The sequence below is a fragment of the Centroberyx gerrardi genome, chromosome 4, assembly GCF_048128805.1.
Source record: "Centroberyx gerrardi isolate f3 chromosome 4, fCenGer3.hap1.cur.20231027, whole genome shotgun sequence".
NCBI classification, from domain to species: Eukaryota; Metazoa; Chordata; class Actinopteri; order Beryciformes; family Berycidae; genus Centroberyx; species Centroberyx gerrardi.
Genome location: NC_136000.1, coordinates 23,257,503 through 23,269,168, shown reverse-complemented (window position 1 = coordinate 23,269,168; position 11,666 = coordinate 23,257,503).

The window sequence follows — 11,666 nt, the reverse complement described above, 5'->3', positions numbered from 1 at the left end:
AGCTGAGGGCCATTGGTACTACACAGAGTTGTGACCAAGTCAACTTTGCTTGAGTCCCAGGTCAGAACAAATCAATAGTCAAGAATCAATTTAATATCTTAAAGAAAACAAAATATCTAGGACTTTTCAATGCAATATGGTTTTAATAGGATAAAAACTTAAGAGCATCATGAGTTTGATTTCTAGAATCAGTTTCAACTTCAATAAATTCAATCATTCCATACAAATTCAGAAAACAGATTGTCTGGTGGAACAAATCTCATCACTTTCAATCTAAGTAATTTACACAAACACAAGATCTTTTATCAAGACTTAAGAAACCTTTTCAAGTCATCAAAGTACAAGTCAAAGTCAAGTCCCAAGTCACCACAGCCCAAGTCAAGTCAAGTTTCAAGTCTTCTCTTCATGCATCAAGTCTCTAGCTATTAAAATTGTGACTCAAGTCTGAGTCGAGTCCTTACAAAATACAACACAAAACGAACATATAAGTACATATGTGTGACATAGAAAGACAACATAAGATTTCATACTTGTAAAAGTATAAATATAATTAAAAAGACAAAAAGGTATGCAGGGGATGTAAATTACTTATAGGGTGCATCCCAAAGCTCCAAAAATCACTCCTCCTTTCCTCCTCTACCTCCATACAGATGGAGGATGAGAGCACTACTCAAACTCTACAGAGGATTTTACATCAGGTTCTGTTCATTTGAAATGGCTGTTCATGGTATAAAACAAGCTGACCAGATGCCAGAGAGTCACTGGTTTGTTATCAAGCACTGGCACGGGTGTATCCCAGTTTGAGCTGCCAACTGGGTGGATGCTGGTCTTCTATCTAAGGTGTCAAACAAACTGTGTCTTTAAGCAAGGCAGTTAACCTGAACCTGTGTCTCAGATTAATGAATGATACATCTAATATCTGTAGGGGGTGGAAAGTAATATAATAATATAGCCTAATTATAATAAATATAATACTTCCATGGTGGAAAGCATGGAAGCTAGCAAGGGATGGTAAAACTGCTGGATTTTATGGATATTATATGTTATTTTTTAGCAGTCTATTATAGTCATATATTGTTTTATGTTTTGCTTGCCTTTGATGTTAAGTGTCTTTGAGTGTCCATAGCCTATGTTGTCCTCTTAGATATACAAATATACAACTTTTGGTTAATTAATAGGTTAAAACTAAAAGTTGTTACATTATTAGTTATTATTATTATGTACACATTATTCATTAATCATTCTTTTTTACTGAGTGTTTCACAGCGTTTTCTTAGATGTAGCTGTAAGCCCAAAAAGTCTGTGAAGCCAGAGTTGCAGACTGATTGCTGTAACTGGAGAAATATGGTGGAGAAATTACATTGAAACATTAACGCTGGAAAAAAAATGACAAACATTTAGGATTGTGTCAACAGGAATTAAAGCGAGACTAATATACCATAGCATTAGAAGCTGCCATGTAGACAATGAGAGAGTGTTTAGCCATCTACTTGGGGTATGTTACCCTGCAGTGTTGACCAAAATGTTACACAGTGTGCGTATCACAGTCATAAAGGTGCTGATACACCTGGCAGTTTTTTGGGCAATGTAGGCAACACACCCAATGCCAACTAACCAAGTGAAAACACAGAGTAACATCTATTCAAGTGTTGCCTTGCAAAAAGATTTTCCTGTATGATTAAGAGATTAAGTGTGTTAAGGCAACTTATTAATCAATCAAAATAATCTTTAATTGATCATCATATTTGACCAGACATTTATTTTCCCTGGTCATCTCTGCCTGAACAGTTGAACCAAAACAGGATCTGTCTGTCATAAAGAGCTGAATTCTACTCCCAGTGACTCAACAATAAGTCCATTCCGTCTCCCACAGAAACTTTCTCCCTGAACACCCTCAGTTCATTTCAGCCACCAGTATCAACTGTGTTTGAGTGCTTTTACCTCTGTTCTGTAGTTGTGAGTTTGGTTGTACGTTTGATTGTTGTTTCTCCACTGTTGATTTGTCATCCAGTAACAAAACATCCATGGACTGGATGGAAGGAGACAGGGTCATCTATAGACCCATCAAGGTATGTGAGCATTTATTGCAGTTAAATTGTAAAGATTTTGAGCTGTAATTAAAATGTAGCACAAGAGGCTTTTGAGTGACATTATCTAATTTCCTTCAAAGGCATTGTTCGATGCACCGATATACAGAGACTCTGTACAGCTCTGCTGGGAGAGGAAATATTATATTTCACAAGTAAGAACCACTTTTGTTTCAGGCCCACACAAAAGAAAACACCTGATCAATTCTGCTAAAGTGTCTCTTATGTTTACACATGAGGACATCTGATGTTTTCCATTCTGTTGTAGAAAAAACTGATGGTGCAGTTGTTGAGGCTTCAGCAACAAAACCATCTCCCATCTGAGCTGACAGCTGAGGACATGACTGACTGGCTGGTGGAGCGGGGCAAGAAATCTCTCAGGGGGCGGTGAGACTTACTGAGACACATACGGACAGTCCACCACTCAATCTATCATCAACTCTGCTCATGTTAAGCTAGTCTGTTACTAATGAGAAGAAAATAGTGCAACAGTTAAGATGACCCTTCTGTTTTCTTTCTATTTGAAGATTGTGGAGGTTTGAACTGGAGGGTTTTGATGAAAGTGTCCAGCCTCTCCTCATGCTGGTAAGACCATGATCATGAAAAGACTCAGTTTGAAGTAAATGATCACATAACACTAGATTGATCCTGTAAATATGTCAAATCTTAATGGTGCATCCCATTTCTTGTTTCAGATGTGGGAGGTGAACATCAGCATGAAAATGAGAGACATTGAGTTTGAAGCCCGAATGGTGCTCAACTCACCTGAAGCCAACAGGCCTTGTTTTCAGTAAGTCACATTTAAAAGATAAGATGAAACTTGAATGATTCCAGTGGGGAAATTGGGGTTTTGCAGCAGCCAATAGTAATAAGATAGGTTAAAGAAAATGTGTATTTCAATTAATTTTGAGCGTCTCTCATTGTCAGAGACCCTCAGATCATCCGGCTGGCTGAGGAAGCCACCAAGAGCCTGACGGAGAAGCAGCAGCAGCGGCCCGGCTCCAGCCTCCTCGGCCCAGAGGAAGTGGCGATGCTGGTTGTGCCCAAAGTGCTGCAGGGCTTCTGGATTCATCCGGCGAGCCTCTTGTGTGTCATGCCCTCGCTGCAGCTCAGTGACCTGGCTGTCGGACTCACCAAGGCCATTCAGGACAAGCTCTCCGCCTCTCTGACCTCCACGGATTGTCAGGCTGCCTTCTCCCGTTCTATCCGGGATGAGAAGGTCTTTTCTATCCAGGAGAAGGTGAGAGAGAGGTTCAAACCAGACCTCCTGGTGGAGAAACTGAACCGCTTTGAGCCTGAGCTGCTGACCAGGATCGTAGACGTCACAGTGGGGGAAATCTGTGTGATATTCGAGCCACAGAAACACACGGAGGTAAGAAGACCTGCGCACAAGTATGATAGAGTAGCAGCATAAGATACTGTGGAGTAAAAAAAACAAACAGTATAATTTTACAAAATTAAAACAGTTTCTCTCCCTCTTCAGGTGGATCTAGATGATTCCACTCAACCAGCTGTTGATGGAGCTATGAACTCCACCCCCCTTGATGGAGATTTGAGCCTAGAAGAAGACACAAGCCTCTCTACTGAAGCTCCTCTGGTTCCTCTGAGCCTTCCTACTGAAGGTCCTGTGGTTCCTCTGACGCTCCCTACTGAAGCTCCTCTGGTTCCTCTGAGCCTCCCTACTGAAGCTCCTCTGGTTCCTCTGAGCCTCCCTACTGAAGCTCCTGTGGTTCCTGTGAGCCTCCCTACTGAAGCTCCTGTGGTTCCTCTGACGCTCCCTACTGAAGCTCCTGTGGTTCCTGTGAGCCTCCCTACTGAAGCTCCTGTGGTTCCTCTGAGCCTCCCCACTGAATCTCCTGTGGTTCCTCTGAGCCTCACTACTGAAGCTTCCATGGTCCTTCTGAGCCTCCCCACTGAAGGTCCTGTGGTTCCTCTGAGCCTCCCTAGTGAAGGTCCCGTGGTTCCTCTGAGCCTCCCTACTGAAGGTCCTGTGGTTCCTCTGAGCCTCCCTAGTGAAGGTCCTGTGGTTCCTCTGAGCCTCCCTACTGCAGCTCCTGTGGTTCCTCTGAGCCTACCTACTGAAGAGCCTGTTGTTCCTCTGAGCCTCCCAACTGAAGCTCTTCTGGTTCCTCTGAGCCTCCCTACTGAAGCTCCTGTGGTTCCTGTGAGCCTCCCTACTGAAGCTCTTGTGGTTCCTGTGAGCCTCCCTACTGAAGCTCCTGTGGTTCCTCTGAGCCTCCCTACTGAAGGTCCCCTTGTTCCTCTGAGCCTCCCTACAGAAGCTCCTCTGGTTCCTCTGAGCCTCCCTACTGAAGCTCTTGTGGTTCCTGTGAGCCTCCCTACTGAAGCTCCTGTGGTTCCTCTGAGCCTCCCTACTGAAGGTCTTGTGGTTCCTCTGAGCCTCCCAACTGAAGCTCCTCTGGTTCCTCTGAGCCTCCTTACTGAAGGTCCTGTGGTTCCCCTGAGCCTCCCTACTGAAGCTCCTCTGGTTCCTCTGAGCCTCCCGACTGAAGCTCCTCTGGTTCCTCTGAGCCTCCCTACTAAAGCTCCCGTGGTTCCTCTGAGCCTCCCTACTGAAGCTCCCGTGGTTCCTCTGAGCCTCACTACTGCAGTTCCTCTGGTTCCTCTGAGCCTCCCTACTGAAGGTCCCGTGGTTCCTCTGAGCCTCCCTACTGAAGGTCCTGTGGTTCCTCTGAGCCTCCCTAGTGAAGGTCCTGTGGTTCCTCTGAGCCTCCCTACTGCAGCTCCTGTGGTTCCTCTGAGCCTACCTACTGAAGATCCTGTTGTTCCTCTGAGCCTCCCAACTGAAGCTCTTCTGGTTCCTCTGAGCCTCCCTACTGAAGCTCCTGTGGTTCCTGTGAGCCTCCCTACTGAAGCTCTTGTGGTTCCTGTGAGCCTCCCTACTGAAGCTCCTGTGGTTCCTCTGAGCCTCCCTACTGAAGGTCCCCTTGTTCCTCTGAGCCTCCCTACAGAAGCTCCTCTGGTTCCTCTGAGCCTCCCTACTGAAGCTCTTGTGGTTCCTGTGAGCCTCCCTACTGAAGCTCCTGTGGTTCCTCTGAGCCTCCCTACTGAAGGTCTTGTGGTTCCTCTGAGCCTCCCAACTGAAGCTCCTCTGGTTCCTCTGAGCCTCCTTACTGAAGGTCCTGTGGTTCCCCTGAGCCTCCCTACTGAAGCTCCTCTGGTTCCTCTGAGCCTCCCGACTGAAGCTCCTCTGGTTCCTCTGAGCCTCCCTACTAAAGCTCCCGTGGTTCCTCTGAGCCTCCCTACTGAAGCTCCCGTGGTTCCTCTGAGCCTCACTACTGCAGTTCCTCTGGTTCCTCTGAGCCTCCCTACTGAAGCTCCCGTGGATCCTCTGAGCCTCACTACTGCAGCTCCTCTGGTTCCTCTGAGCCTCCCTACTGAAGCTCCTCTGGTTCCTCTGAGCCTCCCGACTGAAGCTACTCTGGTTCCTCTGAGCCTCCCTACTGAAGCTCCTCTGGTTCCTCTGAGCCTCCCTACTGAAGCTCCTGTGGTTCCTCTGATGCTCCCTACTGAAGCTCCTCTGGTTCCTCTGAGCCTCCCTACTGAAGCTCCCGTGGATCCTCTGAGCCTCACTACTGCAGCTCCTCTGGTTCCTCTGAGCCTCCCTACTGAAGCTCCTCTGGTTCCTCTGAGCCTACCTACTGAAGCTCCTGTGGTTCCTCTGAGCCTCCCTACTGAAGCTCCTCTGGTTCCTCTGAGCCTCCCTACTGAAGGTCCTGTGGTTCCTGTGAGCCTCCCTACTGAAGCTCCTGTGGTTCCTCTGAGCCTCCCTACTGAAGGTCCTGTTGTTCCTCTGAGCCTGCCTACTGAAGCTCTTCTGGTTCCTCTGAGCCTCCCTACTGAAGCTCCTCTGGTTCCTCTGAGCCTCCCGACTGAAGCTCCTCTGGTTCCTCTGAGCCTCCCTACTGAAGCTCCTGTGGTTCCTCTGATGCTCCCTACTGAAGCTCCTGTGGTTCCTCTGAGCCTCCCTACTGAAGGTCCTCTGGTTCCTCTGAGCCTCCCTACTGAAGGTCCTCTGGTTCCTCTGAGCCTCCCTACTGAAGGTCCTGTTGTTCTTCTGAGCCTCCCTACTGAAGCTCTTCTGGTTCCTCTGAGCCTCCCTACTGAAGGTCCTCTGGTTCCTCTGAGCCTCCCTACTCAAGGTCCTGTTGTTCCTCTGAGCCTCCCTACTGAAGCTCTTCTGATTCCTCTGAGCCTCCCTACTGAAGGTCCTCTGGTTCCTCTGAGCCTCCCGACAGAAGCTCCTCTGGTTCCTCTGAGCCTCCCTACTGAAGCTCCTCTGGTTCCTCTGAGCCTCCCTACTGAAGCTCCTGTGGTTCCTGTGAGCCTCCCTACTGAAGCTCCTCTGGTTCCTGTGAGCCTCCCTAGTGAAGGTCCTCTGGTTCCTCTGAGCCTCGCTACTGAAGCTCCCCTGGTTCCTCTGAGCCTCCCTACTGAAGGTCCCGTGGTTCCTCTGAGCCTCCCTACTGAAGCTCCCGTGGTTCCTCTGAGCCTCCCTACTGAAGCTCCTCTGGTTCCTCTGAGCCTCCCAACTGAAGCTCCTCTGGTTCCTCTGAGCCTCCCTACTGAAGGTCCCGTGGTTCCTCTGAGCCTCCCTACTGAAGCTCCTCTGGTTCCTCTGAGCCTCCCTACTGAAGGTCCCGCGGTTCCTGTGAGCCTCCCTAGTGAAGGTCCTGTGGTTCCTCTGAGCCTCCCTACTGAAACTCCTCTGGTTCCTCTGACCCTCCCTACTGAAGCTTCTGCCATTACTGCAGTCCAGGAAGGCTTGAGCAGCAGCCTGGTCGGCACTGAGGAGAAGCAGGAGGTGCAACAATCCTCTGACACCACATCAGGTAGGAGTTCTTCATCAGGTCCGTTCACACTGTAGCTAATACGTCCACCAAGGAAGAACTGAGGCATTGACTTTGCTCTTTTACTTTTCAGAGGTAAAAAAGACCAAGAAGAAGAGAGTCCGACGTTTCTTCCGCCGGCTGTTTAAAACACTCTGCAGCTGCTGCTGTGCAGCCGAGGAAACAGAGGACTGAAATTCCCTCTGCAAAAAATAAATTCTGTCTTGTATTGCAATCAGTCCATGTCAGTCATTTTTGTTTTCATTCATTGTAAATTGATGCAAAGCAAAACGAAGAAATTATCATGCAGGAATTGCATTTTGGTATCATGTGAAGACCATGTAACTCCATCTTTGCTGATTTTCATGTTGTAACATCAGTTGAACCGGTTTCATGGACTTGGATTAACCAAACTCCTAGACTAAGACAGTTGTCTCACTGGAGATTTTGACAGAAAGGAATATTGTAGTCTAAGGGTGTTTCAGTTTTGTCCCAAGTACAAAACTCTTAATGCAAAGTTTGATACACATAATTGTGGGCTCAAAATCACACATAGCATGCAAAGATGCATCAGAACATTGGGCTTGTTCCATTTTAAAATAAAATGGTCATCAAATCATGCCATCAAGCCAAAACATAATTCTCAAAACAGGGTATGTAATGGTCATTTTGTAATATTTCGATTATTAAAGAAACAACCATTTGAACACATTTCAGATGCTGTTCACAGGCAGCATTGCTCATTTATATTGCCTCAAAAGTTGCCTGATATATGTGTAAAACTCCTAATGCAAAGCTGTTAGAAAGCCTGCATGGCTGTTTGACAACATGCAGCAACTCAATACAGCTGAATTGAACGTTGACATTGTGGTCACTGTTCCTGTAACATAGTAACAATATTTTTAGTTACTATTATTGTACAATTTAATATATGTAACAGAAAATTACACAAAAGCCTCCAACACTAAGCATAATATCAAATATATCAGTATTACAATTGTCTACTCTTTACTTTTGTGCACCATACTGCCACTTTAACTCTTCCATCCTTCTAGTCTTAAAACCAACAAAAGTTGTTCCCCAAAGTGTCAGTGACATTATGTTAGCACACTTTCCCTTCAAAAGTGACACTAACATTCACACAAACAACTTCCTTAGCTGTCTTGCACCTTTCTTTCTCATGTGCCTCTAAAATGGCTAAAGGCAACATTTCTGATGTGATTTGATATCAGATAATGCATTAGAAAGGTGAAAGTCAAAGGAAAACAAGTGAAAAAACAGGAGTTCAATCATGCAAGACCTTATAGACCACAGAAACTATCACAATCAGATAGACAGTAAAGCTTTCATCTTTGAGAGATAAGAAAAAAAAAATCCACTCTTGCTTCAGATCTGAAAAAGTCTCCCAGAAAGAATGGAAGCTGTAATACAGTAAAGGCAAAGGGCGGACACAATAAATACTGAAAAAATAAAATAAAATATATATAAAAATGCCGCCGCAAGTGCCAATTGCGGGTTCCAAGCACAATTTGAAAAGAAAGACAGACAAAATATTACACACACACAAAAACAGACAAGTTGTAAAGATCAGACACACATTCTATTAGTTATGGCTTATTTGTGTTGGCCGGTGACCTCTGTCAAGTTTATCATTGTAACCATATTGGTGAAGATTTTAGCAATGGCCAAACTTTCTATTGGAGAATCTGCCCCTTGTTTTTGGCAATTTATGACTTCGGAAAGGACAAGCTTGGATTTGAACCCACAATCATCCACATGAGAGGCTGATGCTTTACTCAGCCAAACTCCTGTTATGGTTTTATTGAGGAGAAACTAAAGGGAGAAGTAGTGTGATACTGCAGCCTACTGACAGTGCTAATCACTAGATGAAGAGTCAGTAACTAAAGTTATAGAACTTTGTAGTGCTCTCCATTAATGAATAAAACAATAGGCTACTAAATCACATGGGTCCGAAAACTGCTGCTGCACTGCTCTGTGGGTTGAAACTTCTGGTTGTCTCAACTTTAAATAATGAGTGATAGTTGCATGAACTTTTTTGAGTTTTAACCACTCTTTTGGTCTTGTGGTGTCAAGAAGAAAAGAAAAAGTCCCACCAACTAAAAAGAAGTTTTCTAACAACTTATATCAAGTTCTAACTAGAAGGGCACTCGGAGAGCGCTGACCTCCGCCAAGGCCAATAGTCCAGTCTTCTATGATATGCAAATGTGCAAGCGCAACCAATATACGGATCCGCTCCAAAATTTAATGGGTTCTTCCTTGGCCCATGCTACACCCTTCCACGAAGTTTCATGAAAATTGGGCCAGTAGTTTTTCCCTAATCCTGCTGACAAACAGACAAACAAACAAACAAACAAATGGCACCAAATACATAACCTCCTTGGCGGAGGTAATAACTACATTTTATGTCCTCTTAACTAGGCTACTACTACTACTACTACTCAAGTTACAGTGTATCGACTATAACACTGGTTTTCCCAACTGAATCTGTTAGTCATATCAACTGGTAGTTGCCTTAACTTAGGGGAATAGTTCACCCAAAAATGAAAATTCAGTCATTATCTACTCACCCCCATGCCAGTAGAAAATCGGTCCCAGAGATCCCTGGAAGAAGTACAATGCAGCTTTCTCCAAAACAACTGTAGTTGCCGGAGACCTTCTTCAGACCATGCTTCAGACTTCAAAAAATAATGTTGATGCACCAACAAATATTAGGCTATGTATTGCTGACAAAAATGAAAAAACCTTACACTGACACACCCTAATCAGTGATGCCAATCGGGTATTTTGCCATGATGGCAAAATGCCTACGTCATCCCTTCTCTGAGACCTTCCGAGACACCTTTATCTCCACCAGACTGCTAAACATTACTGATGATATCCATATAAAAGGATCCCCACAAATGCCCAAGAAGCTGGTTTTAAACCTATAAATCAATCAAAAACACTCCCCGGGAAACTGAAAAGGGTTGTTAGAACAGACATTTGTGCACAAAAACAAATGACAAAGTTGGCAATTTCCACAGATGTCGGCCTACACCATGCATAAGTACTGCTGCAGCAGCAGTACCCAGCACGGTCCCTGGAGCCCCTGGTAAAGCTCTTACTGTGGACTTTGACAAGGGCCTACAACTCTGTAAGATAAGATAAGATAAGATAAGATAAGATAGCATTAATGCCCTTGTGAAAATTCAGGAAAAGTAGCTGGGTGAAGCTACTTTTCAGGTAGGTCGCAGGGAGACGAATGAGATTGGTGGTGTCTCTCGCGACAGTTTTTTTTTTGAAGTTCTTATTTTTTGTTCTAGTTAATTTTGATAGTTTGGACTTGGTGGCGGGTTTGCGTCTCTTTGTACCAACCGCCAGCTCTTCAACGAACCAGGCCTCTTCGTACCAACCACCAGCTCTTCAACGAACCGCCATCGCTAACCGCCAGACCACACCTTTGGAGCGGCTGGCAGGTTGGCTTCAGCGGGACGCAAACCGCGCCTCAATCACGACTGCCAGACCACCTTTTGTAGGCTCCTGGCTGGTAGGCTTGCTTCAGTGGGAGGCGAACCGCGTCTGTTCGTACCAACCACCACCTCTTCAACGAACCACCAGACCGCACCTTTGGAGCTGCTGGCAGGTTGGCTTCAGCGGGACACGAACCGCCCGTCTTCGTACCAACCACCAGCTCTTCAATGAACCTCGTTCGCTAGCCGCCACGCCACCTGGTCCAAACTATCAACATTAACTCGAAAAAAAAAGATAAACTAAAAAGAAAGTCTCCAAACACGCCCATCAAGGACCGTGTGAGGACTGTGTAAAAAGGTTCCCAAAGAGAGCCTCTTGCCCGGTCCAAGCATCAGCTTTACCAGCACCCAGGGGAGCAGACCTCACCGTGGTAAGGTCTGAAGCTCAAGACCTCAAGCGGGGCCTTTTATGCCCTGAGCTGCTGCGACCAAACACGTCAGAATTCTGATTGTGATGTCATCAGTGCAGCTGAGACAGGCTCTGATTGGTAGAGCAGAGCCCAGCTCCATCCAATGATGTCATAATCGGTTAGAATGGCGAAGGGAAGCCGTGTTCTGATTGGTTCCGATTGAATGCCAAAAATGAGTTTGGATTTTTTTAAATTATATTTAACCTATTATGTATTTCTATTTTGAGTAGGCTTGTAGATGCATGCATTGTGTGTGTGTGTGATATAGGCCTAAATGTTGTCTAACAACCTTCAAGCATAAACATGCCGCCAAACCTTCAGCCGGTCCAACTGCACCGGGATGAAAGCGGCGAACAACTCAGAGAAATTAGAGAAATTGTGTGGCTGAGTTCAGAAAATAAATAAAAAATAATACAAGTATATGAATAGAGTTAAGCTGTCCAAGTAGTCCATTTTGTCCAACAATGTCTGATAGGAAAGAATTGCAATATAATTTGTGTGAATATATATAATTTGCAATATATATAATTTGTGTGAATTATTTGTGTGAAGAATTTCCTGTAAGTCTCCTTATTCCGCGGCCGTCTCACTCTCCTCCCTTTCTGATTGTCCTTCCCAATTGCGCAATCCTGATAAGCAGCTCGGATGTACGGCGCACGTAACACACACCCAGGAGGTCGCTGTGAATGGAGGAAGAGGTTGTCGCGTCTGACAGCCTCGACTGAATCTGGATCTTCAGGTTAACAAATGATTGTCTTTTTGCGTTCTTGCCAATGTATGAATGATTTT